This window comes from Neoarius graeffei, chromosome 6 (genome assembly GCF_027579695.1).
Source record: "Neoarius graeffei isolate fNeoGra1 chromosome 6, fNeoGra1.pri, whole genome shotgun sequence".
In the NCBI taxonomy this organism is placed as follows: domain Eukaryota; kingdom Metazoa; phylum Chordata; class Actinopteri; order Siluriformes; family Ariidae; genus Neoarius; species Neoarius graeffei.
In genome coordinates, this window is record NC_083574.1 from 53,648,526 (window position 1) to 53,670,810 (window position 22,285).

Sequence of the window (22,285 nt, forward strand, 5' to 3'; positions counted from 1 at the left end):
GTAAACAAATGAACTGAGCCCTGTACTACGAAGCGGGTTTTCTGGCTCACCAGGGTAACTTCGAGAGTAACTTGATCACGTGCAGCGTAACTTCCCGATTAACCCATACTACGAAAGTTGGCTATGTTCAAACCGAGGTATGCTGCCATGGCAACTTACACTGCATCTCAAACCTGCTCGTCTCAGGTTATGTTCTTGGTTAACCCGAGGTTTCCGATTAACCACACCCTTTTTAAACACCACCTCTCCACCAACATTTCCTCTAGAGACAATGCCAGCGTACCTGGATGACCCGTGCGATATCAGAGCGCAGATTAGAAATGGGATTTATGGCTCTTTGATGGGATCTGCATCTTTGTGATCCGTTCTTTGAAAAGAGCCGTTCAAAAGACTGGCTCATTTGGCTCTTTTTAAATATTCATTCAGTTTTAAGAAGACAGCGTCTAAAGAAGCCAGATCCCTCTGCTTAGACAGTGACATCAATATTTCTGGACATACCTTTTATATAAAGCAACCTAGACTTACATTATTGTAACCCCTAAACGCTCATAAATAACCATTAAAAAACAATGAGGGCTTCAATGAATGTCCATGCAGAACGGCTTTTCTGTAAAAAAAAAAAAAAGAACCCACTCAAGAACAGTTATCAAGAACGCAAGAATATTTTATAGAAAAACACTTGCTTTACAAAAATATTTAAGTCTGAGATACAAAATAGATACAACTACAATAAATATAACACAAGAACTAGTTATCACACAAGAACATTTTAATAGAAAAAAACAAACTTTCTATATTAAAAATATTGAAATTGTAACAAATAGATACAACTAAACAGTCAGATAAATAGATAAAGTTATAACAAGAACACAAGATTATTTTAATAGGAAAAAACAAACTATTAATGCAAAAAATATATTATTAGAAAAATAGATACAACTAGACAAACAGATAAATAAAATACACAAAAATAGAACAAACAAAATGATGATAGAATAAATTAAATGAACGTCCATGCAAAGTAGTTTTCCCACAATATTATCATTAATATCACACAACATTATAAATTATATACAAAACAATTTGAACTATTAGGCAAACAGATAAAACTTGAATGAATAAATAAAAGGCAAATGAATGCTTGCTTGCACGCACACACACACACACACACACACACACACACACACACACACACACACACACCCCATTATGAATGATGTTTTTATATTTCATTTTCACCTGTTGCCAGGTGCGTTTGGCACTGCTGTTGCCTCTGAAATGTTCACAGGACCGACACCAACTTAGTCAAAGGGACTGAACAGTCAGTCATCCTAATTCATGTGACTCTGTGCACATATCAGCTTAAGTAGGCTACTCCATGAATTTACCATACCAAGTTTTATTCAGGATTTTTCGGACATTAAACAAGCTATATATGACTGGGGCCACGTCGAAGGACCATTTTCTGTGACTTGTGATTGATCATGAAGCTTTCTCTCATCCTATACTTCTGTTCTGGAACATGTAGAAGGGAGAATGTACTTGCGCATTTACCCGATCGGCAATTCGTTGCCAACATGCTTGCCGCTCCTTATTGGCAGCCGCTGTGTTAGATTTTGCTCTTAATGTTGTTTTGAACTCCTCGTAGCTTTGCATTATGACAGCGCATTCTTCCTCCGTGAAGTACGGCGACCGTGCCATTGTGAACAGTGGTGATTTGCACTGATAACCTCCCCTTTAACGTGAACGCGCATTAACCCTGATTAGGTTAAACCAGGTTCAACAAATCAACTTCATAACTGGCGTCGTAGTACCGTTTAACCCCAAACAAGATAACCAGGTTTTGTCAACCCCGGTTTAGCGGGGGAACCCTGGGTTACTTCTGGGTAGGTTAACCTCCGTTCATAGTACAGGGCCCTGATGTTTAACCTGCGTCAGAAAATCTTTTCGTTCCACTTTCTACCCACGTTCTAAGTGTTTTCATAGATCAGATTTTATTAATCATTCATTGTTGTTTGTATTGATTTCTAGTTTTGTAGTTTACCAATAAATGTCAACAGGCAACTGGCACTGCAATCACATGAACATCCAGGTTAAAGGTCACATGTCATTCCTTGAACCAAAATATAAAATGTCTACTGATATTGTAATATGTGGTAGATATTTACAATAAACTGCAAAAAAAATCTGAATGGAATAGAAAAATCTGAATATTTCAAGCATGTAATATTTTATATGCTAGGAATTTAATTCTGGTCTAATTCTATTTATTGCAATAGGATTCCAGATACTCTATAAGTATTCTGTTCTGTTATGAATCAGAAAAAAGTGATTATAAATCACAGCACTTTTATTTTTTTTAAGTACTCCATCTACTTCAACAATGTTACGCAAAGATCAATACATAACAGTTGTAAATGTCACTTAATTCCACAGGGTGTCGATAATGGTGGACCCCGGTGAAAGTGATCACTATTATCGACACCTCACATGACTTCACAAACGTGTGTTTAGATACAAAATGGCGACTGTCAAATGAAAGAGTAAGAAACAAAGTAGGTTTCGACAAGATCATGAAATATAATTTCCACCATGCTTACCTGCGATGATAATGTCTGGGTTTACCTCAGATTGCTGATTGTGCTGAAAAAATTCCATGTCAGGTAACGAGCTGAGTATTATTATTATTATTATTGATATTCCATCCATCCATTACCTGTAGCTGCTTATCCTGTTCTACAGGGTCGCAGGCAAGCTGGAGCCTATCCCAGCTGACTACGGGCGAAAGGCGGGGTACACCCTGGACAAGTCGCCAGGTCATCACACACAGGGCTGACACACAGACAACCATTCACACTCACATTCACACCTACGGTCAATTTAGAGTCACCAGTTAACCTAACCTGCATGTCTTTGGACTGTGGGGGAAACCGGAGCACCCGGAGGAAACCCATGCGTAGAACATGCAAACTCCGCACAGAAAGGCCCTCGAACCCGGGACCTTCTTGCTGTGAGGCGACAGTGCTAACCACTACATCACCAGATCCGTCAAATAAAGAGATAACATTGCAGATACCAGCGGCTACAGATAATGGATCGATGACTCTAGAGCGGGGTGGCACGGTGGTGTAGTGGTTAGCGCTGTCGCCTCACAGCAAGAAGGTCCGGGTTCGAGCCCCGTGGCCGGCGAGGGCCTTTCTGTGCGGAGTTTGCATGTTCTCCCCGTGTCCGCGTGGGTTTCCTCCGGGTGCTCCGGTTTCCCCCACAGTCCAAAGACATGCAGGTTAGGTTAACTGGTGACTCTAAATTGACCGTAGGTGTGAATGTGAGTGTGAATGGTTGTCTGTGTCTATGTGTCAGCCCTGTGATGACCTGGCGACTTGTCCAGGGTGTACCCCGCCTTTCGCCCGTAGTCAGCTGGGATAGGCTCCAGCTTGCCTGCGACCCTGTAGAACAGGATAAAGCGGCTAGAGATGATATGAGACTCTAGAGCGGCTCGAACCAGAGCTGTATCCTGTCGCTCATGTTTGCTGAGCGCGTGGGAGCAGACAGAGCACAGCACAGCGCCGCCCGCGGCTCCGTCACGAAACTATTTGAGTCCGTGAGTGCGCGAGCCCGAGGCTGCCGGCAGCCCCACAGCGTCTTCATTGTAGCTCCGCTGCGACTGTGGACACTGAAAGGGCCAAACTAGAAACAGTGGGCGGATTATCCGGTTGGGTTTTAATAGTAGAAAGACGAGGATATTTATTTAGAGGTAAGTTCTGGATAATTGTACGCGTAACCTGCTTGGTTTGAGCTAACGGGGTTACCTTTATGTATCGAACAACGGCTGGCTAACGCTAGCTAGCTAGCTTCAAGGCTAATGACGATGGCTTGTAAACATGGCAGATACAGCATCCGTGAGGCACTCAGTTACCTTTGTCTTATAAAATACTGCATAAATATCTCTTCGCGTGTGTAAACCTGGGTCTGTCTAGCCTATTTTTTTTCTACCCTGCTAAGTTGGCTAATTAAATGGTTACCTCAGCTTGCTAGCAAGCTGTACGGGCTGCTAGCTAGCTAGGTTTGGTTTGGTTTGGTTTTGTTTATACAGCTAACTGTCTAGCAAGCTGGGCAGCTCTGAAATGACAAAACGGTTTATTTTTAATAACTCCATGCTCCGTTTAGCATCGGCCTTTTGATATTTGTGCTAGCTAGTTATTGCCAGTCAGCCCACGACCCTCTGTGACCCAGAAATAATGAGACCAGAGTGATCTGAGGATGTTGTAATGAAAACCCTGAGCAGCGAGCTAAGTTGAGCTCGGGTTCTGTGTATTTGCTGTAATGCAGCTCCAGACAGAAGGTTTGTAACCTGTTGTTAGGAAGAACGGTCACACGCAGTGTTTATATCCTTCTGCTTCGAGACAGAAAATAAGTCCTGTAACTAATAACTGACTGTTTAAAACCCTACTGGATTTAACCCAAGAACCTGCGACCTGGATGCATTATTTGTATCTTCGTGCCAGTGTGATCGATTGTTTTTGTTTACAGGTCAGCTGCGATTTGATCCGATGCCCTGTTTGCATCCTTGTTGCTGATGAATTTGAGAGTGTCAGTTTTAAGCTTGTATTAATGGCAGTAGGCGATAATAATCCGTGATAAGATGGCGCAGGTTAAGTATCCATAACGACCACTGATCTGTTTTGCTGCAACATTCAGGCTCCATGCTACTGTTTGTGTTCAGGTCCATCTTCATTTACTGAGACCCTCATCAAGGTGGTTAATTAGAGTACAGGTCATTTCATCCAGTGCTTTTTCGTCCAAAGCCTTTTTTCATACACCCTATCAATTAAACCTTTTATTATTATTCGTCACATGCACACTTCAAGCACAGTGAAATTCATCCTCTGCATTTAACCCATCTGAAGCAGTGAACCCACGCACACACTTGGAGCAGTGGGCAGCCACACCAAAGCACCCGGGGAGCAGTCAGGGGTCAGGTACCTTGCTCAAGGACGCCTCAGCCCAAGGACGCCCCACATCAACCTAACTGCGTGTCTTTGGACTGTGGGGGAAACCGGAGCACCTGGAGGAAACCCACGCAGACACGGGGAGAACATGCAAACTCCGCACAGAAAGGCCCTCACCGGCAACTGGGTTCGAACCTGGAACCTTCTTGCTGTGAGGCAACTGTGCTAACCACTACACCACCGTGCCGCCCATATTTTATATTTCAGGTATTTGTTTTTGTTTGTTTGGAAAAAAGAAGGAATTCTTGATGGAATTTGACCGAAGCAAATGAGTGCCATAGTATGTGTGCTTTGACACTATGGAGCGGAACCACATCGGCCCGTGCCACTTGCTGACCCTAGGATGAGTTAAAGGGCATGTTCTGGACCAATTTTTTTTTTTTAATATGAAAGCATGTCCCTTTACACACTCATCCAGAAGGGTAATTTTGCACAAGGCCATCTGTCAACAGCAGAAAAAAATAAAATGCGTCTGGAAAAATCCCAAGGGAGTCTGGAGCCAGAATCGTGATGTTATCTGCAGAAGCACCAGCAGGCTGCACGAGCTTGCACGGTTTCAGTGCACAGCCTGTGTAGACCAAGCGCTCCCATTTCTCTCTCATTGTCCGGTCTTTTGGAAAATGATGAGTACTAATCCCATCAAGATTGGTGTTGCTACACCCTCCTACAATACATCTGTTAACCATTTTAATAATTGCGTGATAACGTTGAAGAAATTTGCAGAAAACCACCAGGTCGTTTTCTCATAAACAAACCAGCGCTGATGTAGGATTCAGAGGGAGGCATCCTGCAGATGACATCACGAAAATCAATGTTTCCCGGGAAACCCAAATGGCAAGTTTTTTCAGAGGCGGACCAACTTGCCTCAAATGGCTTGATTTCAACTGAATTTTTCTGGTATTGCGCAAGGTAAAAAAAAATTGCAGAGAATGCAGAATGTTAGATATTTGACCAAAGTTTAATATGAAATAGGAGAATTACATTGATCTTGCTCCTGAATTTACCCATGATATGCGCTTTAAATCCCTCATCGTTACAGGCTTACTTGCACGTCTGTTTCCGGCTGGATTGTATTCAAGGAGAGCTGAAGTTGCTTTTAAACTTGCTTTATTTCTTAACGTGTTATTCAAGTACGTTTTTGATTTTAGTAACCTTGTATCGTGACTCGTATTGGCAACTGACTGCAATTAAATATTATTGGCCTATTTGGTTTTTAGCCATGTTGAATGTAGTTCGTTTGGTCCATGGCAGGCGTCGCTTATCCGTACGATCTTCATGAGACTTGTGTGAGACTTCGAAATGTGAAGTGTCAGCCAGGTGTCAGTGCTGCCATTTTGAAAGTTGCTTTCCAAACGAAATATTGCGCAGAAACGAGCTTAAATGATTACTGCCTACTTTTTTCAAACTTTCCTGATTGCTATCAAAGCAAACAAAACTTCCGTCTTGATTATGTCAGCATTTGAAAGAAGGCGCGTGCGTCTTTTGACAACGTTGGCAGATGTTGGGCACTTTGATTTCCGCTGTACGTTTTACTTCCATCAACGAATCTTGTTTACAGCCATTGCTTTGACATATGGACTGATATTACATAGTGCATTTCAAACACTCATAACTTGCTATAGCAGTGACAAAATGGCTATAAAAAATGCATTCCTATATTTAATAAAATGAAAAATAGAATTTTGATGGGGGGTGGCACGGTGGTGTAGTGGTTAGCGCTGTCGCCTCACAGCAAGAAGGTCCAGGTTCAAGCCCTGTGGCTGGCGAGGGCCTTTCTGTGCGGAGTTTGCATGTTCTCTCTGTGTCTGTGTGGGTTTCCTCCGGGTGCTCCGGTTTCCCCCACAGTCCAAAGACATGCAGGTTAGGTTAACTGGTGACTCTAAATTGACCGTAGGTGTGAATGGTTGTCTGTGTCTATGTGTCAGCCCTGTGATGACCTGGCGACTTGTCCAGGGTGTACCCCGCCTTTCGCCCGTAGTCAGCTGGGATAGGCTGCAGGTTGCCTGCGACCCTGTAGAACAGGATAAAGCGGCTAGAGATAATGAGATGAGAGAGAAATTTGCCTTCAGTTCCCCTTTAAATCTTCAGGCGTGGAGCAGCGCTATCGCGGGGGCTTCATTTGCAAATCCCAGTTCGAGGTGTGGTCCTACCAACCCAGGACCGTGCTCTTTCAAAGGGGGAGGTTTATAGGGAGGTGCTTATAACATTTGCCTTTGCTGTGAGCTCCGTTGGCAGAGTTATTCATTTTCGAAGGCGTCCGGATCATGTTAAATCTTACGGCATTTGCTTTACAAAAATGTTTTCAGCTTCGGTTAAATTCTGTTGAGGAGGATTCTTTTTCTATCAAATGAATACTTGAAATATAAAATAATAGTGCATATGAAAAGGCTTTGGATGAAATGGTCATTGGACGAAGTGTTCTGATCCCATTAATTGTAAAAGCAATTTATTTTGGACACGTTTCCTAGGGTGCATCAGGTTGGTGAGCTTTAAGTGTCGTCACTATGGTATCCAAAATTGATAACCATCTTATCTAACCATGTTTAGCCTTCTAAATTAGACTAAAGTAGTTTAGTACAGGGTTTAACTGACTGACTTGTGCAGGACAAGCAAAATATTTTTGATGGGTGAACCGAGTGAGTTCTTTAAAAATGTAAGGGAGGGCGAAACTGGCCCTAGTTTAGCAACTCAACATTTTCTAACTATTAAGCAGTTCAGTTTCTGTAAAGAATTAACCAATCACATGCACTTGTGTAGATTATTTCACCAAAAGCAGCTCATCAGACCAAAGACAGGCTACGTGACGAGAGAAATTGAGTCAGAAAGGAGAATTTTTGTAGATTTTTCATTTTTGTTTATACTGTCAGGTCGACTATCAGATGCATGGCATGGCTTGATTGAAAGAAAAGTCAATGACAAATGGAATGTTTTAAAGATGACCGGACGGTGCAGTTGTCGCTCACCAACTACAAAATGGATATCTTGTCTGTTTAGAGTCTGTAACGTTTATAAAAAGTGGTAACATGAGGAACCGCTTATCAAAACAAATCATAACCACTTCAAATTGTCTTCTAGCCATAAATAAATTAACAATTGGCAACAACTGTTATCTAGATTTTATTTATTTTTTTTAAAGCAAGGGCTTTTATGTAACTGAAACTTCACAAATTTTAGCTGATCGAGCAGATGGAGCATTTAGGAAAAGACCTATTAACTATATCATCTGTTTGAGTCGCATCTGCTGCCCTCATAGAGCAAGTGATTGAGTTTTATTGATCGTGTGATGCTAGCTCTTAACCTTGCGCATGATAATCACCTAAATTGGATTATTCATGTACGAGGCTCAGTGGAGTCATTTTGTATTGTGTTGCATGTTAACTGTTTCATATACTCGATCAGTCTGCCCCTCGGCATTTTGCAGCCTCGCTAGCAGCTGCACATGCGGAGCTATGCACAGTTGGCAACCTCTCGCCAAAATGACAGCTGGTTCTTTTGAATCCTTTTGCAGCTTCTGTGTCCCTAGTCCTTTTGCGTCTCAATCTCCTTTTATATTGTTTTGCGCAGTTGCATCTCGGAAGGAGCTGTCCTCTCACGTACATGCATGCTAAATACCAGTTTCTGTTTCTTCCTTGTGTAACAAGTGTACATGCTGGATAATCATAATACTAGTTGGCCATCTGTTCAACTGTAACAAATAAGGACCTTCATACTGTGTGTCTTGAAGGTGGGAGAATTTTTGCCTTTTATATACTGGAGCAGTGTCATTTTCTGCTGATTAAATAGTACAATATTTTGTTTTTCTCATTTAGACAAGAAATTGCTTCTAATTGGTGAGCGATCTGATGACATATTACCATTCTTGAAAGTAGTTTCCTGATTTATGATGTGCATCATGATACTTAGGTTTACTACAACCCCAAATCAGAAAAAGCTTGGATGATGTGTTGAAATTGAACTGAAAACAGTGATTTTGTAAATAATCTAACCTGTATTGCGCGCAAAACAATACAATGGCACATTATTTGGTGTTTTACCTGATGAATTTATTTTGAAAAAACTAACATTTCAATTTTGATTTTTGCAACGCATTTCAAAAAAATTTGGCATCGTAAAGCCTTTATTACTTTTAAACTGTTGCCATTTCTTTTCACAACACTTAAGATGTTTAGGGGCTGAACACGCCAAAGTGTTTTGGGTGTTGTTTTGTCCCCTTCTTACTGCAAACGGGTCTTAAAGTGCATATCCTGGACCAATTTAGTGGTTTTGTTTTTTAATATGAAAGTATGCCCCTTTACACACTCATCCAGAAGGGCAATTTTGCACAAGGCCATCTGTCTACAGCAGACAAAAAATAAAATGCGTCTGGAAAAATCCCAAGGGAGTCTGGAGCCAGATTCGTGACGTCACGTGCGGAAGCTCCAGCAGGCTGTGCGAGCTTGCACGGTTTCAGTGCACAGCCTGTGGAGACCAAGTTTAGCAGCGAGCGATTTTGCATTGAAGTATGGAATTGTCGCCTGAGCTTCTAAACCCATGGATTCATGTATCAGTGCTCATCTATCGATTGTTACATAAATCATATTTTTTCTAATTACTATTATGTATTTATATATTTCTTCATTTAGAAGAGTACTGGCTACTGTAGGAGAAAGATTTTATAAGCTACACACATGGAATCAGCTAAGCAGGGTTGTACCGTATATACATCTAACCCGTGTTTGACAGGTCCCAAGATCTCAAGTCCTGACACGCATATCCTATGATACATGTGAAATAAGTGTATTATCGCCCAGTGCTTTCGTGTTTATTTTTGTGTGTCAATAAATAACAACATTATCCGTGTACCACAGGAACACCTAATTTAGAGTATAGTCTCTTATTTCTTACCCTGGCAACAGTCAACTTGTGAATTGCCGATTTTCTTGCTCTTTTTCTCGGCTCTGCTTGGTCCTCGGCTTTTTCCGGGTGCCTCGCACGAAGCACTCCCATTTCTCTCTCATTGTCTGGTCTTTTGGAAAACGATGAGTACTAATCCCATCATGATTGGTGTTGCTACACCCTCCTACGATACATCTGTTAACCATTTGAATAATTACGTGATGACGTTGAAGAAATTTGCAGAAAACCACCAGGTCGTTTTCTCATAAACAAACCAGCGCTGACGTAGGATTCAGAGGGAGGCGTCCCGCACGTGACGTCACGAAAATCAATGTTTGCCGGGAAATCCAAATGGCAAGTTTTTTCAGAGGCGGACCAATTCGCCTCAAATGGCTTGATTTCAACTGAATTTTTCTGGTATTGCGCAAGGTAAAAATAATTGCGCAAAATGTGACAGATATTTGACCAAAGTTTAATAAAAAATAGGAGAATTACATTGATCTTGCTCCTGAATTTACCCGTGATATGCACTTTAAGGTGTGCGATGGTACGAGGTTGTCTTTTTTTTTTTTTTCCCAAAATTCACCACACATTCTCTCTTGGGGACAGGCGCCCTCTTCTACAGCCGTGCTTCTGTAATGTGTGCAGAATGTGGTTTTGCGTTGTCATGTTAAAGTATCCATGGAAACGTTGTCATCTTAAGGCTGCATATGTTGCTCCCAAATCTCAATGTACTTTTCTACATTAATGCTGCCATCACAGAAGTGTAAGTTACTTTTGCCAGGGGCACTGAAACAACCCCATACAATGACAGACCCTGGCTTTTGGACTTGTTGCTGATAACAGTCTGGCTGGTCCTTTCCACCTTTTGGTATGGAGCACATGGTGTCCATTTCTTACAAAAAAAACCTGGAATACTGATTCATTTGACCACAGTACACAATTCCACTGTGTGATGGTCCATCCCAGATACCGTATTTTCTGGACTATAGAGCGCACCTGTATATAAGCCGCATCCGCTCTATTTTTTAAAAAAAATTTAAAAAAAAAGATATACAAGCCGCACCGGGCTATAAGCCGCAGATATCTATGTTGAAAAATTAGATATTTACTGCATGTGCAGAACGATTTTGTACTGTAAATGTACATGTATGTACCTGAACAGATTCTTTCCGAACAGTGCCTTTTAACACGGCAGCAACTTTGCTGATTAAAACGGAACAGAACCAAGAGAAAATAACCGGTATTTATTTACCTTCATTTCTCCTGTGTTTGAAACCACAAGTCACTTTAATCATCTTCGCTGGATTTGAAAATAATTACCAGTTAGTAATTTGTCGTGCGTGTTCTATCTGCTAAAGATCTGCTAATTCTTCTTTGCATTGATTTTTCGTCTATCTTATTTTTGATTCTACTTCTGGTTAGAGCGCCCCTAGCGGTGGAAGAAAAATCCACAGAATAGCCGCACCTTTGTATAAGCCGCATGGTTCAAAACCTAGGAAAAAAGTAGTGGCTTATAGTCCAGAAAATACGGTACCTCTGGGCCAAAGAAAAGTTAATTGCACTTCTGGACAGAGTTAACATAAGGCTTCCTTTCTGCACAGTAAAAGTTTACCTGGCATTTGTGGATGCAACTCAATATTGTAGTGCTTGAGAAAGGTTTGCCAAAGTAATCCTGAGCACTGTGGTTATATCAGCTGTAGATGACTGACTGACTGTTCATGATGCAGTGCCATGTGAGGGATCAGAGATCACGGGTGTTCAGCTTGGGTTTGTGCCCTTGTCCTTTACCCACCGAAATTCCTACAGATTCCTTGAATCGTTTAATGATCTGTACTGTAGAGGATGAAAAATCCAAATCCCTTCCTATCTTTGTTTGAGGAACATTTATTTTTTAAAATAATTCATATTTTCTCATGCATTTGTTGTCCAACTTTGCTCTTCAAAAACTGGACCGTTCCTGGAAAGTGATTTTTGTACCAAATCATGATTACGGTCACCTGTTGACATCACCCGTTTCAAATCGCATCGTTATTTCATCATGTTTACTTCATTGCAAGTAGGGCTGTGCTCACAGCTCGTGATACTCGATCATGCATGATTTTCGGGGGTACGATATATCGTTTACTCACTTGAAAATCGAAAATCCCATATATGACACATTTCATGCATATCTCCTGGTTCTGTAGCAGGTTATCAATTTTCACTTGATTTTAAAGCATGTTACATGCCAGAAATCGACGGAAAGTCATGCTTGCAACCTGTTCCAACCAAAAATGTTATTTACAAATGGCGCTTCCAGTTACTCGGGGCATGCGCACTAGAAATTAGGCGCTCTGCTACAGACGCTGCAAGCCGCTAATTATGTCCCCCATGTCTCCATGGCCTCGTCTCGAGACTCATTGATTGAATAATTTTGACGCCAAACGTATTCGCGCCCTCTGCTTACAATACATTAAAGACATCGTTTTAGAGATGCACCGATTGCAAAATTCTTGGCCGATACCGATTTCCGGTTTTTGAGGGGGTCTGACCTGCCAAAACCGGTTTTACCGATACCGATTTTCTATCTAAGAAATCATTATAATCATACAATAGACACCATGTTTACTTGGCTTGAGAATAAAACATCAAAAATAAGATATAGTGAGTTTCAACAGTGCCCCCTGAGCAGATTTATTTAGAACACTGACCATAACATTCAGTCCAGTTTACAGGTCAATATAGGAAAAAAACTAAAATATTAAGACAAACAAAAGATAAAGTGCACCATGCACACTTGAAAACTGGTTCTCTAAGTAAATCACATTTTAGGCCTTTTATTTCTTTTCACATAATAAGTGCAGGATTTAATATAGGCCTAGGATAAAAAAAAATAAAGTGCACCACATGCTCTTGTGACTCAACATTGACATTAAGCTCACGTTAGAAGTCCAAATGTCCGTCGTGAAACTGATCGGAGATTTGGTGGCGTTGAGTAGCTTGCGTATATGGCTTGAAACCTTCTCAAACAACTCTGGCAGCGCTGTATCAGAAAAGTATCGCCTACTTGGTAATTTGTACCGTGGACTCAGGTGTTTAATCAGGTTGACGAAGCCTTTATCCTGCACTACGCTGAACGGCTGGTCGTCCAGTGCCATGTACTCCATTATTTTTCGAGTGGTGGCATTAGACTTCTCAACACTCGTGTCGAACATAGGGGCGACGGTGGGGTGTTGTTGCTGTGACTCAGGTACATCCCTCTTAGTCTTAGCACTAGCAGCCGTGTCTTCTTTATACTTGCTAAACAAGCATGGGTGTTTCTTTTCCAAGTGGCGTCTTAAGTTGGTTGTTCCATAAGTCTTAGGCGTTGATCCTCCACGGCTTACTTTAGACTTACAAGCATTACACATAGCCTGTTTCGGTTCGTCCTGGCACACGGTAAAATATGTCCAGATCAACGACGTCTTTGTTTTGCTTTGGTTCAGTTTTGAGCCGTCCGCGTTGAGCTGCTGCGCATGCGTGTCAGCGTGACCGGCCAAAAACCGGAAATGACGACAGTGACCGGCCGGTCACCGATTGGGCCGATTGGATAGAAAACCGGCCTTTTTGATCGGCGGCCGATTGACCGGTGCATCTCTACATCGTTTAACTCGATATATCGCGATATATATGGCACGATATTGTGAGCAACTGATGGCAAACGAGCACAGCCCTAATTGCAAGGCTTAAATTACCGTCTTTTTTTTTTTTTTTTTTTTTAGGAAGTGTTGCAGGAATGGATGTATATTGACAAATATGAAGTTGACCAGGCAGAACATGAAATATCTTGGGTTCATACTGTCTGCAATGAAGTACAAGTCAAAGTAAATTTAGATTGCTGATTTATTTATTTGCAATTTTATAGGAGTCACCCTGTCTGTCTGTCCACATGTCTCTTATAAGCACAACTCCTCCTAAACGGTTTGATGGATTTTGGTGAAACTTTATACAGTTACAGTATACCACCTGACGATGTGCATGAAGGAAAATAATCCCGGTCCAATGTTTCAAAGGGGAGATAACTCCAACTTATTCCCTTACATATGGCAATATATGATGACTGGCTCATAAGCGGAGGGGGTGTTCTATAGTGAATCTGCTCACAGTTCTAGTTTCTGATTTGAGGTTGCGTTAAAATGGCAGCGAAACAGCAGTAACACAATAAACTAGAAAACTCTAGCTTCAATTTAGATTTTTAATGTCTACCAAAATAAAGCAGTTAACATATAAAAATGGATGACTGATAAAACGATCTATGCAAAAATAGCTACTTTAATCAGCCACTTTCTACTGTAACAGTGGAATTGATCAGTGTTTGAGAGAAATCGTTAGACCAGCTGTAATCTGAGTGGTTTTTTTTGTGATCATTTATAGCATGCCGTTACATTTATTGTTCACGCCCTGTCTGATATTTTGCATCTCGCAGTAGCAATATCTTGAACATGACCTGTTCATGGTTTTTAGCTGTATGAGGGTTAGCCTATATGACTGTACTAACCAGATCTTTGCCTTGAGGGTGTCTTGTACAGAAAGTCATTAAATCTAAACTTAACAGGTTGCGTTAACCCAATACCAATAGGTTATCTCTTTTACTGAAAAGTTTTTAGCCATGCAGCTTTCTCTTAATAGAACAATATCACGTCAGTGTGTTCCCTAAAGCCCTTGAAAAATACTGGGACGCAATATTTAGGCCACGGATGTGCCTTACAGTACAGGCATGCAAAGCTACTGGATGTAAGGAGTTTCATGCTACTTCTTGTGTTGTGCTCACTTCTCCACTACGCGGATTAAAATGCCTTCACTGAGAAATCGGGTCCATATCCCAATCCGCATGAAAGCACGGTTTGCTTAGTAATATACTGACAGACTATTTAGCATGGTAGTATGTGGTTTGGGACGTGGCCCAAATATTCATAAGGATATAATTATCGGCTTTCTCCTTATTACACAAGCATTATGAGAATAAAACCACTATTGTGCCCATTGTGACTGCCAGTTGCTCAGTTCCAGGTGAAAGGGCAAAACCTCGCTGGTTGCTGCACTGTAATCTCACGTGTTGGTGTTGTGGTTACTTGATAAACACTGGATGCTAGCTAGCCCACCAACACTAGTTTTGTCAGCACCTAATCTGTGTGTTTTTATTCTCTCCGCACAAGCTGGATAGTGTTAAAGGGGAACTGAAGTCATTTTTAAACTTGCTTTATTTCTTAATGTGTTTATTCAATTACGTTTTCAGTTTTATTAACCTTGTATCATGACCTTGTATTGGCTTATTACGCTTATTGGCCTTTTCGGTTTTTAGCCATGTTGAACGTAGTTCATATGGTCCACGGGAGACGTCGCTTATCCGTGCAATTTTCATGAGACTTGTGCGAGACTTTGAACGTGGAGTTTCGGCGCCGCTATTTTGAAAACTGTTTACACAGTGGCCAAATTGCCATATCATTCCAATTTAGATTAATTTCGAGATTTGCCAGCTTCATCAGTGGAGTGTCAATCCTGCGTGCTGTGGCGCATGCACCTGAAGATGCGCAGAGTGGACTCCAGCACGCGTGCCGTGAACAAGGCGCACCTGAGCTCAATTAAGGAACTATTGGCCCTTTTCCACTACCCTTTTTCAGCTCACTTCAGCCTGACACGGCTCGCGTTTCGACTACCTCAGAGCAGCACGGCTCAGCTTGCTTCAGCCCGACTCAGCACCCAAAACTTGCACGGTTTTGGAGTAGGGCTGAAGCGAGCCAAACCAAGCTGAGTGGGGCTGGGGGCGTGAGGAGACACTCCCCTGTGCACTGATTTGGTGAGGAGGAGTGTCCTCACATGCCCACACACGCCCCGCGAGCACGCTGGGATCTGTAAACACCGTGAACCCGGAAGAATTACGAGAATTTCTGAAGCCTTATGCGCCTCACCTCATCTATACGCTCTTGCCAGTATCTGTTGGCGTTGTCGGTGACAACAAGCCACAGCAGCAAGACCAGCAACGCTAACGACTCCATGTCCTCCATGTTTATTGTTTACTATCTGGGTCGTGAGACTACCGCTTAAAAGCTCACTGTCACTGTTTGCGCCGCCTAATGACATCACGTGATGTCCACCCACTTTCGCTAACTCCACCCAATGTGTCCACCCACTTCCAGCCAGCACGGTTCAGCGCGGTTGTAGTCGAAATGCAACTCCAACAGCCCCGCTCAGCTCGACTCGGCACGGCACGGCTCAGCCGCGTTGGTAGTGGAAAAGCAGCATATGTGTTTGCCTATTTAAGGACTGTGCTGATGCATTTGCATTGTGAAGTATTACGTACTCCCTCACGTACGTGACCTGGAGATTATTCCATATAACTTCGAACTAACGTGGAATAGAGAAGAGTTGGAAAGACGACAGGATCAGGACTAGTCCGTCGCGCTGGTATTTATGTCATTACTGTCGCACAATTAAAACGTGCCCGATCAGGCGGCTGGTGGGTTTTCAAAATAATAAATAATACATGCATGTATTTTTGTGATAAATACTGTACGTATTATACTGAGCGCATTTCCCACGAAATCCTCACTAAGGTTTCGGACAGCGCTACAAAATGGCGTCCCCGCTATATAGTAAGTAGGGGGCGATTTCGGACACGGAAAACTTCCGACTTGATTACGTCAGCATTCGAAGGAGGGCGCGCGTGTCTTTTGACAACGTTGGCAGATGTTGGTCACTTTGATTTCCACTGTACGTTTTACTTCCGTCCTACTACGTCTCGCACAGGTTTCGGCGAATCTCGTTTATGGCCATTGCTTTGACATATGGACTGATATATATTACATAGCGTATTTCAAACACCCATAACTTGCTATAGCAGTGACAAAATAGCTGTCAGAAATGCATTCCTACATTTTATAAAATGAGAGAAATAGAATTTTGATTATGAACTTGCCTTCAGTTCCCCTTTAATACACATTAAAACAGAACAATAAATGTTTTTTGTAAATCTGTGAAGGCTTACTCTGGGGAGGCTGTAGCTGCCACCCACATTGGTATACAGCTAGGCAAAATTGTACTCGTTTACTCTCATCTAGCTCTGTCCTTGTGTACCTCAGGTACTTCTTTACAGCTGTGCAGCTCTTATGTGGGTTCCCCCCCTTTCCAAAGGTAAATGTTAAAAGATTTTGTTGCTGAAAAGTCTTGGTGCATTTGGCGATGGAGCATAAGAGTGTGTGGAGAGAGAGGGAGAGACGTGCACTCCCTGTTCGGTCACATGGTATGCTGCATTAGTCTTCTAATGGTTTCAGCTGCATGTTACCTTAGCAAACTGAGTGCTGTGCTCTCCATACGTATCATGCTACCAGGCGCGGCACTAATGGGCTCTCTCCATGCAACGGATCTGTTCAAGATGAAGGAGGTAATGGCTGGGATGGACTCTGTAATGAACTGCGTAGTAGACAGTACGTCCTGCTTCATTTGGTTTCAGACAGCAATTGAAGTAGGTGTTATTGCTGTAGTCCTGCCATGTCACTACAGTCCCGTCTGTAATGTAAAGTTATGAAATCAGTTCATACAAATTGTATTTATACATTCTAACTCCATTATTTTGGCTCCCAAAATGTAGTTACTTGGATGCCTCTTTTTGTGGTCTTAAATTAACTGATTGACGACTATTTCTAATTGTTGTTCAAATAGTCTAGTTAAGTAGTGAGCGAAGATAAATCCACCTGCACTGTGCATGTTGAGCATCATCTTAAAGGTGCACAGGGAAGATGGTTATAAATTTGTAGTTTGAAGTTATGTTCTTGTCATTCAGCACAGAAATGTGTATTGCACAATTGTTTTAGAAGCTGTTTGAGTCTACGCTGCTTGAAGAACAATTTTATTTATCACATGTGCTCTTAAGCACAGTGAAATTCCTTCTCTGCATTTAACCCATCTGAAGCAGTGAACGCACACATACCCAGAACAGTGGGCAGCTATTGGCCCTTTTCCACTACCCTTTTTCAGCTCACTTCAGCTCGCTTCAGCTCACTTCAGCCCGACACGGCTCGCGTTTCGACTACCAAAAACCAGCACGACTCAGCTCGTTTCAGCCCTGCTTAGCCCCTAAAACTCGCACCGTTTTGGAGTGGGGCTGAAGCGAGCCAAACCGTGCCGACTGAGGTTGGGGGCGTGAGCAGACACTCCCCTGTGCACTGATTGGTGAGGAGGCGTGTCCTCACATGCCCACACACGCCCCGCGAGCGCGCTGGGATCTGTAAACACCGCAAACCCGGAAGGAGAATAATTACGAATTACGAGAATTTCTGAAGCCTTATGCGCCTCGCCTCATCTATACGCTCTTGCCAGTATCTGTCCGCGTTGTCGGTGACAACAAGCCACAGCACCAAGACCAGCAACACTAACGACTCCATGTCCTCCATGTTTATTGTTTACTCTCCGGGTCGTGAGACTACCGCTTAAAAGATCACTGAATCAGTGACATACAGAGCATCGTGGACGAGTTCGCGGAGCGCAAGGCTCGCCGTATGCCCTGCAAATAATGTGCGCAGTATAGGCTATTGATGTTTTATTATGAGCCACGTACAGTATCCTAATGTTTTTTGTTTCTGAGTTACATGTTCGTTTGAAGGACTTGATGTACTAAATAACATAGTTGCACCCGGTAGTGTTGAAATTGGTAAACACCGCAGCTGCGGACATTTTGTAGCCTAAAATGATGTTATGATAAGCTTTAATAAAGGGCCCGGTCATTTGCCCCGCCCCCGGCCCGGCTCTGACTTGTTCCGCCACTGTCACTGATGTCACTGTTTGCGCTGCTTAACGACATCACGTGACGTCCACCCACTTTCACTAACTCCACCCAATGTGTCCACCCACTTCCAGCCAGCACGGTTCAGCGCGGTTGTAGTCGAAATGCAACTCCAACAGCCCCGCTCAGCTCGACTCAGCTCGACTCGGCACGGCACGGCTCAGCCGCGTTTGTAGTGGAAAAGCGGCATATGCTACAGCACACAGGAAGCAGTTGGGGGTTAAATGCCTTGCTCAAGGGCACTTCAGCCCAAGGCTGCCCCATGTTAACCTAACGGCATGTTTTTGGACTGGGGGGGAACTGGAGCACCCGGAGGAAACCCACGCAGACATGGGGAGAACATGCAAACTCCACACAAAGGCCCCCCCCATCAGCCACTAGGCCCAAACCCAGGACCACCTTGCTGTGAGGTGACAGTGCTAACCACTACACCACAATGCCATGTATTTTTCATTCGGCATAGCCACGTACTACATGCTACGCCGTTAGCCTACGTCATAGCGTGATGTGCACCTCCCTGGAAATTTAACTACACGTCGCAGCAACATGGACTACAGGAACTGTAATTGGTACACTTCGTAGCATTGCATTTCAGCTGCTCAACAGGAGATGAACGAACATGGACCAAATTTACCCCTTTTCAACCAACAGGGAATGGGTTCTGTTCTTGTTCCTGCACCAAATTTTGAACCGTTTAGAGCATTTCGACCAAAAATAAATTGGTTCAGTACCTGAAAATTCGGTTCCCAGCTGAAACCAAAATATAGTTGATTTTTCCAGCGTGAACTGTGACATCAATGGCTGTGTCATTAGTTTGGAGAGGAAGTAGAGCACAGCAATGGAAAACACAACAGAAAAGGATGCATCTTTAGAAAAAATGGACTGAACAAATATCTGCAATAACGGAACAAAAGCTTGCAGGTAATCTGTGCAATCCATGATCTTGCTTACTACCGTTTACTTCCATGGTCCATTATGCAACGCCCCCTGTTCATGATGCAGCCTTGATTACAATAGTTCTGCTCAAAACTGGTGAAAACACGGGCTGGTTCGCTAACTAGCACCAAGATTCAAAGAATCCTGAGTGAAACCGGTGCAAGAACCCTGTTCTGTTGGTCAAAAAGGGGTAGTTGAGAAGAGGTTACAATTCAGTGGTCATGAACACCATCTCCTCTGACGATGTCTTCTCTCTCTTCTGTATTGTGGTAATTTCAGTAAAAATAACCATTGTTCAAAATTTATGAACTCCAACTCTCATGATCTGCTCAATTCCAATCCTCATTGATTGAAGCACACAAAGAAACCCAATATGGTGGCATAGAAACCCCACTAACAACTAGCATTTTAGTAGTGTAATTGCAGAGTGATGCAGATATACCAACGCACAAATATAAATGCTCATTACGGTGTAGGTTACTTGCATAGGCTATAGTGTATGCTCTGCATAGTCTACATACAACTGTAAATCGCCTTAAGTGAACCCCCAAGGCTTTGAAATAGATTCCCCACACTGCAAATAATTTGCCTTGTGCAAAGCAAAATGAATTTACCATCAGCCTGTTTTGGTTAATGAGACAGCCAGTGGATGTTGGCCTTTCTTTTGAACTGGTTGGAATTAAACGGATGAGTGCTTGAAATGCAGGTTAAGACCCAGTGATTGAGTCTTGGTCAGACTGTTGTATAGTTGCAAAAAAAAAAAGTATGTAGAACTCAATGTCTTGAAATGCCATGACTTTTTTTTTTATATTAGCATACGGTAACATTCCCACTCCGTCTTCTATAACGGAAAAGTAACACATTGTGTATTCCCACCTGTATACTGTATATTTAATGGAATGCTACGGAGTGCAAACCATGCAAGACCAGATATGACGTATAATTCACAAGGCGGCAAGTCCATTGTTTAAAAAAACATTAGCTAGTTAGTAATATGGCATGAATCAGGCTGCATCATGTCTCTGAGAGAATTGTCTTCCTGTTTCTGAACGCTTTTGTTTAAGCAAAGGCTATTTATAAGTTTTTTTTGCTAATACAGTGGGACCACTGTATCCGCTGACTCAATCAAGCACGACCCTACAATTCTGACACGCCTTGCTTATAGACAGCATTAACCACACGCAACTGGTTTCACTTTCGTTTCTTACCTTATTTAAACTTTGGCTTCTTTTAGTTTGTCTATTTTCCATAAGTGTTCCTCACTTCTATGTCTTCTCATATTTTTCATGCTGTCTGTGTGGTGGGGTTTTGCGCCTTGTTTATCCTGTGTAAATAAAGTTTCTGCACTTGTATCTGTCTCCATGCTTCAAGTCAAAGTCCCTCCTGCACCAGGGTCTGGTCTTCCCAGGTAGTCTCCTGTCCTAGTACTAACCAGCTCTTGAGACGCATGGGTGCGGTGCCAGTCTCTGTTTCTATAACCCTTGGCCTGTCGCCTAATTACATAGCTAGGGAGCTAGTCGGTGCTCCCTACAGTGGGGGACAGTCCTCTGGTAACCGTGAGAATTTGACTCCCTACTCGCATCTGTATTGCAGCGTAGATGGCAGTAGCGCCGCGGCCCCCCCCCCCCCCCCCCCCTTTATGATTTTGTCTTTGGTGTGACCTGCCCATGAGCGGAACTCGCAATCTCCTGGTCTAGAGGTGGACACACTAACCACTAGGTCAGCTTGCGGTCATCTTCATGCCTCAACTATGATAAAAATATTAAATGGAAATATCGGAATCCTATTCATTTGTGGGGGAGAGCCACGATTATAGAACTTTTTTTTTTTTTTTTTTTTTATTGCAGTATATTGTTGTAACTGTTTACTTTTAGTTACTTTTGTTCATCACGATGTAGTTTATAAATTAAGCCTTATGAAAAAACAAGTTTTATATCTGGTTTGCTCTTATCCACAGTTTTGGTTATCCTCGTTAGTGGTGCTCCCACTGTATCTGCCGATGTTATCTTTGCTTGTTGTTGAGTTTGCTGCTGGTTGCTTTATCCTGAGGCGGTATGACTAGTGCTGTCACAATATCACTACATTTGCGTCACAACACGCAAATCTGATTGTTCCGATTCTCACTGGAGCTATAACAAAAGACTTGCATAAATGTTACTAGGTTGACAGGGGGTAGATTGACATTTCGACTTTGCTGTTTTGCTCCCGTTCCCACAGGACACTATTACTGCATAATAACAAAATTTACCGTTTTCATGGTGATTAGTAATGAGGTAAAATAAAACGCCCCCTCAACTTGGTTCCTCTTTGGGAACTCAGGGTCATCTCAACTACGACTTCCTTACGTCACTAATCACAGCTGTCTAGCTTCTTACTAACAAAAGACGAACATGGAATCATCTATCTTTCCTGCAGTTTGTACCTTGAGCACACAGAGATTGAACATGACATCATTACAACGTCCCAATTCTAAGGTAAGTCAAATGCAGCATAAGTATTTGCCTTTTTTTTTTTTTTTCTTTTCCCCTCTCGTTGTGCAGTAAAAATGGAGGCACACATTCCATTTATCATCTGGGTGGATTCTAAAATTCAAAAGCAATTAAAAGAAGGAAATAAAATGTTTGGCTGGCATTCTCCCATTCGACTTCAAACATTCGAATGATTC

General features: G+C 42.4%; 1 protein-coding gene across 3 annotated transcripts in view; it reads left to right on the forward strand.

The window, feature by feature from the left end:
* The first annotated feature begins 3,606 nt into the window (after positions 1 to 3,606).
* siah1 (siah E3 ubiquitin protein ligase 1) overlaps positions 3,607 to 22,285 on the forward strand; it is a 44,868-nt gene continuing 26,189 nt past the window's right edge. The window contains exons 1-2 of one of the 3 annotated variants that reach the window (XM_060923844.1): positions 3,607 to 3,754; positions 22,036 to 22,094. The gene's annotated coding sequence lies outside the window, so the exon portion shown is untranslated. Of the gene's footprint in view, positions 3,755 to 4,736; positions 5,217 to 22,035; positions 22,095 to 22,285 lie in introns of those variants that run through there. The other 2 variants (XM_060923843.1, XM_060923846.1) reach the window with 2 other exon arrangements.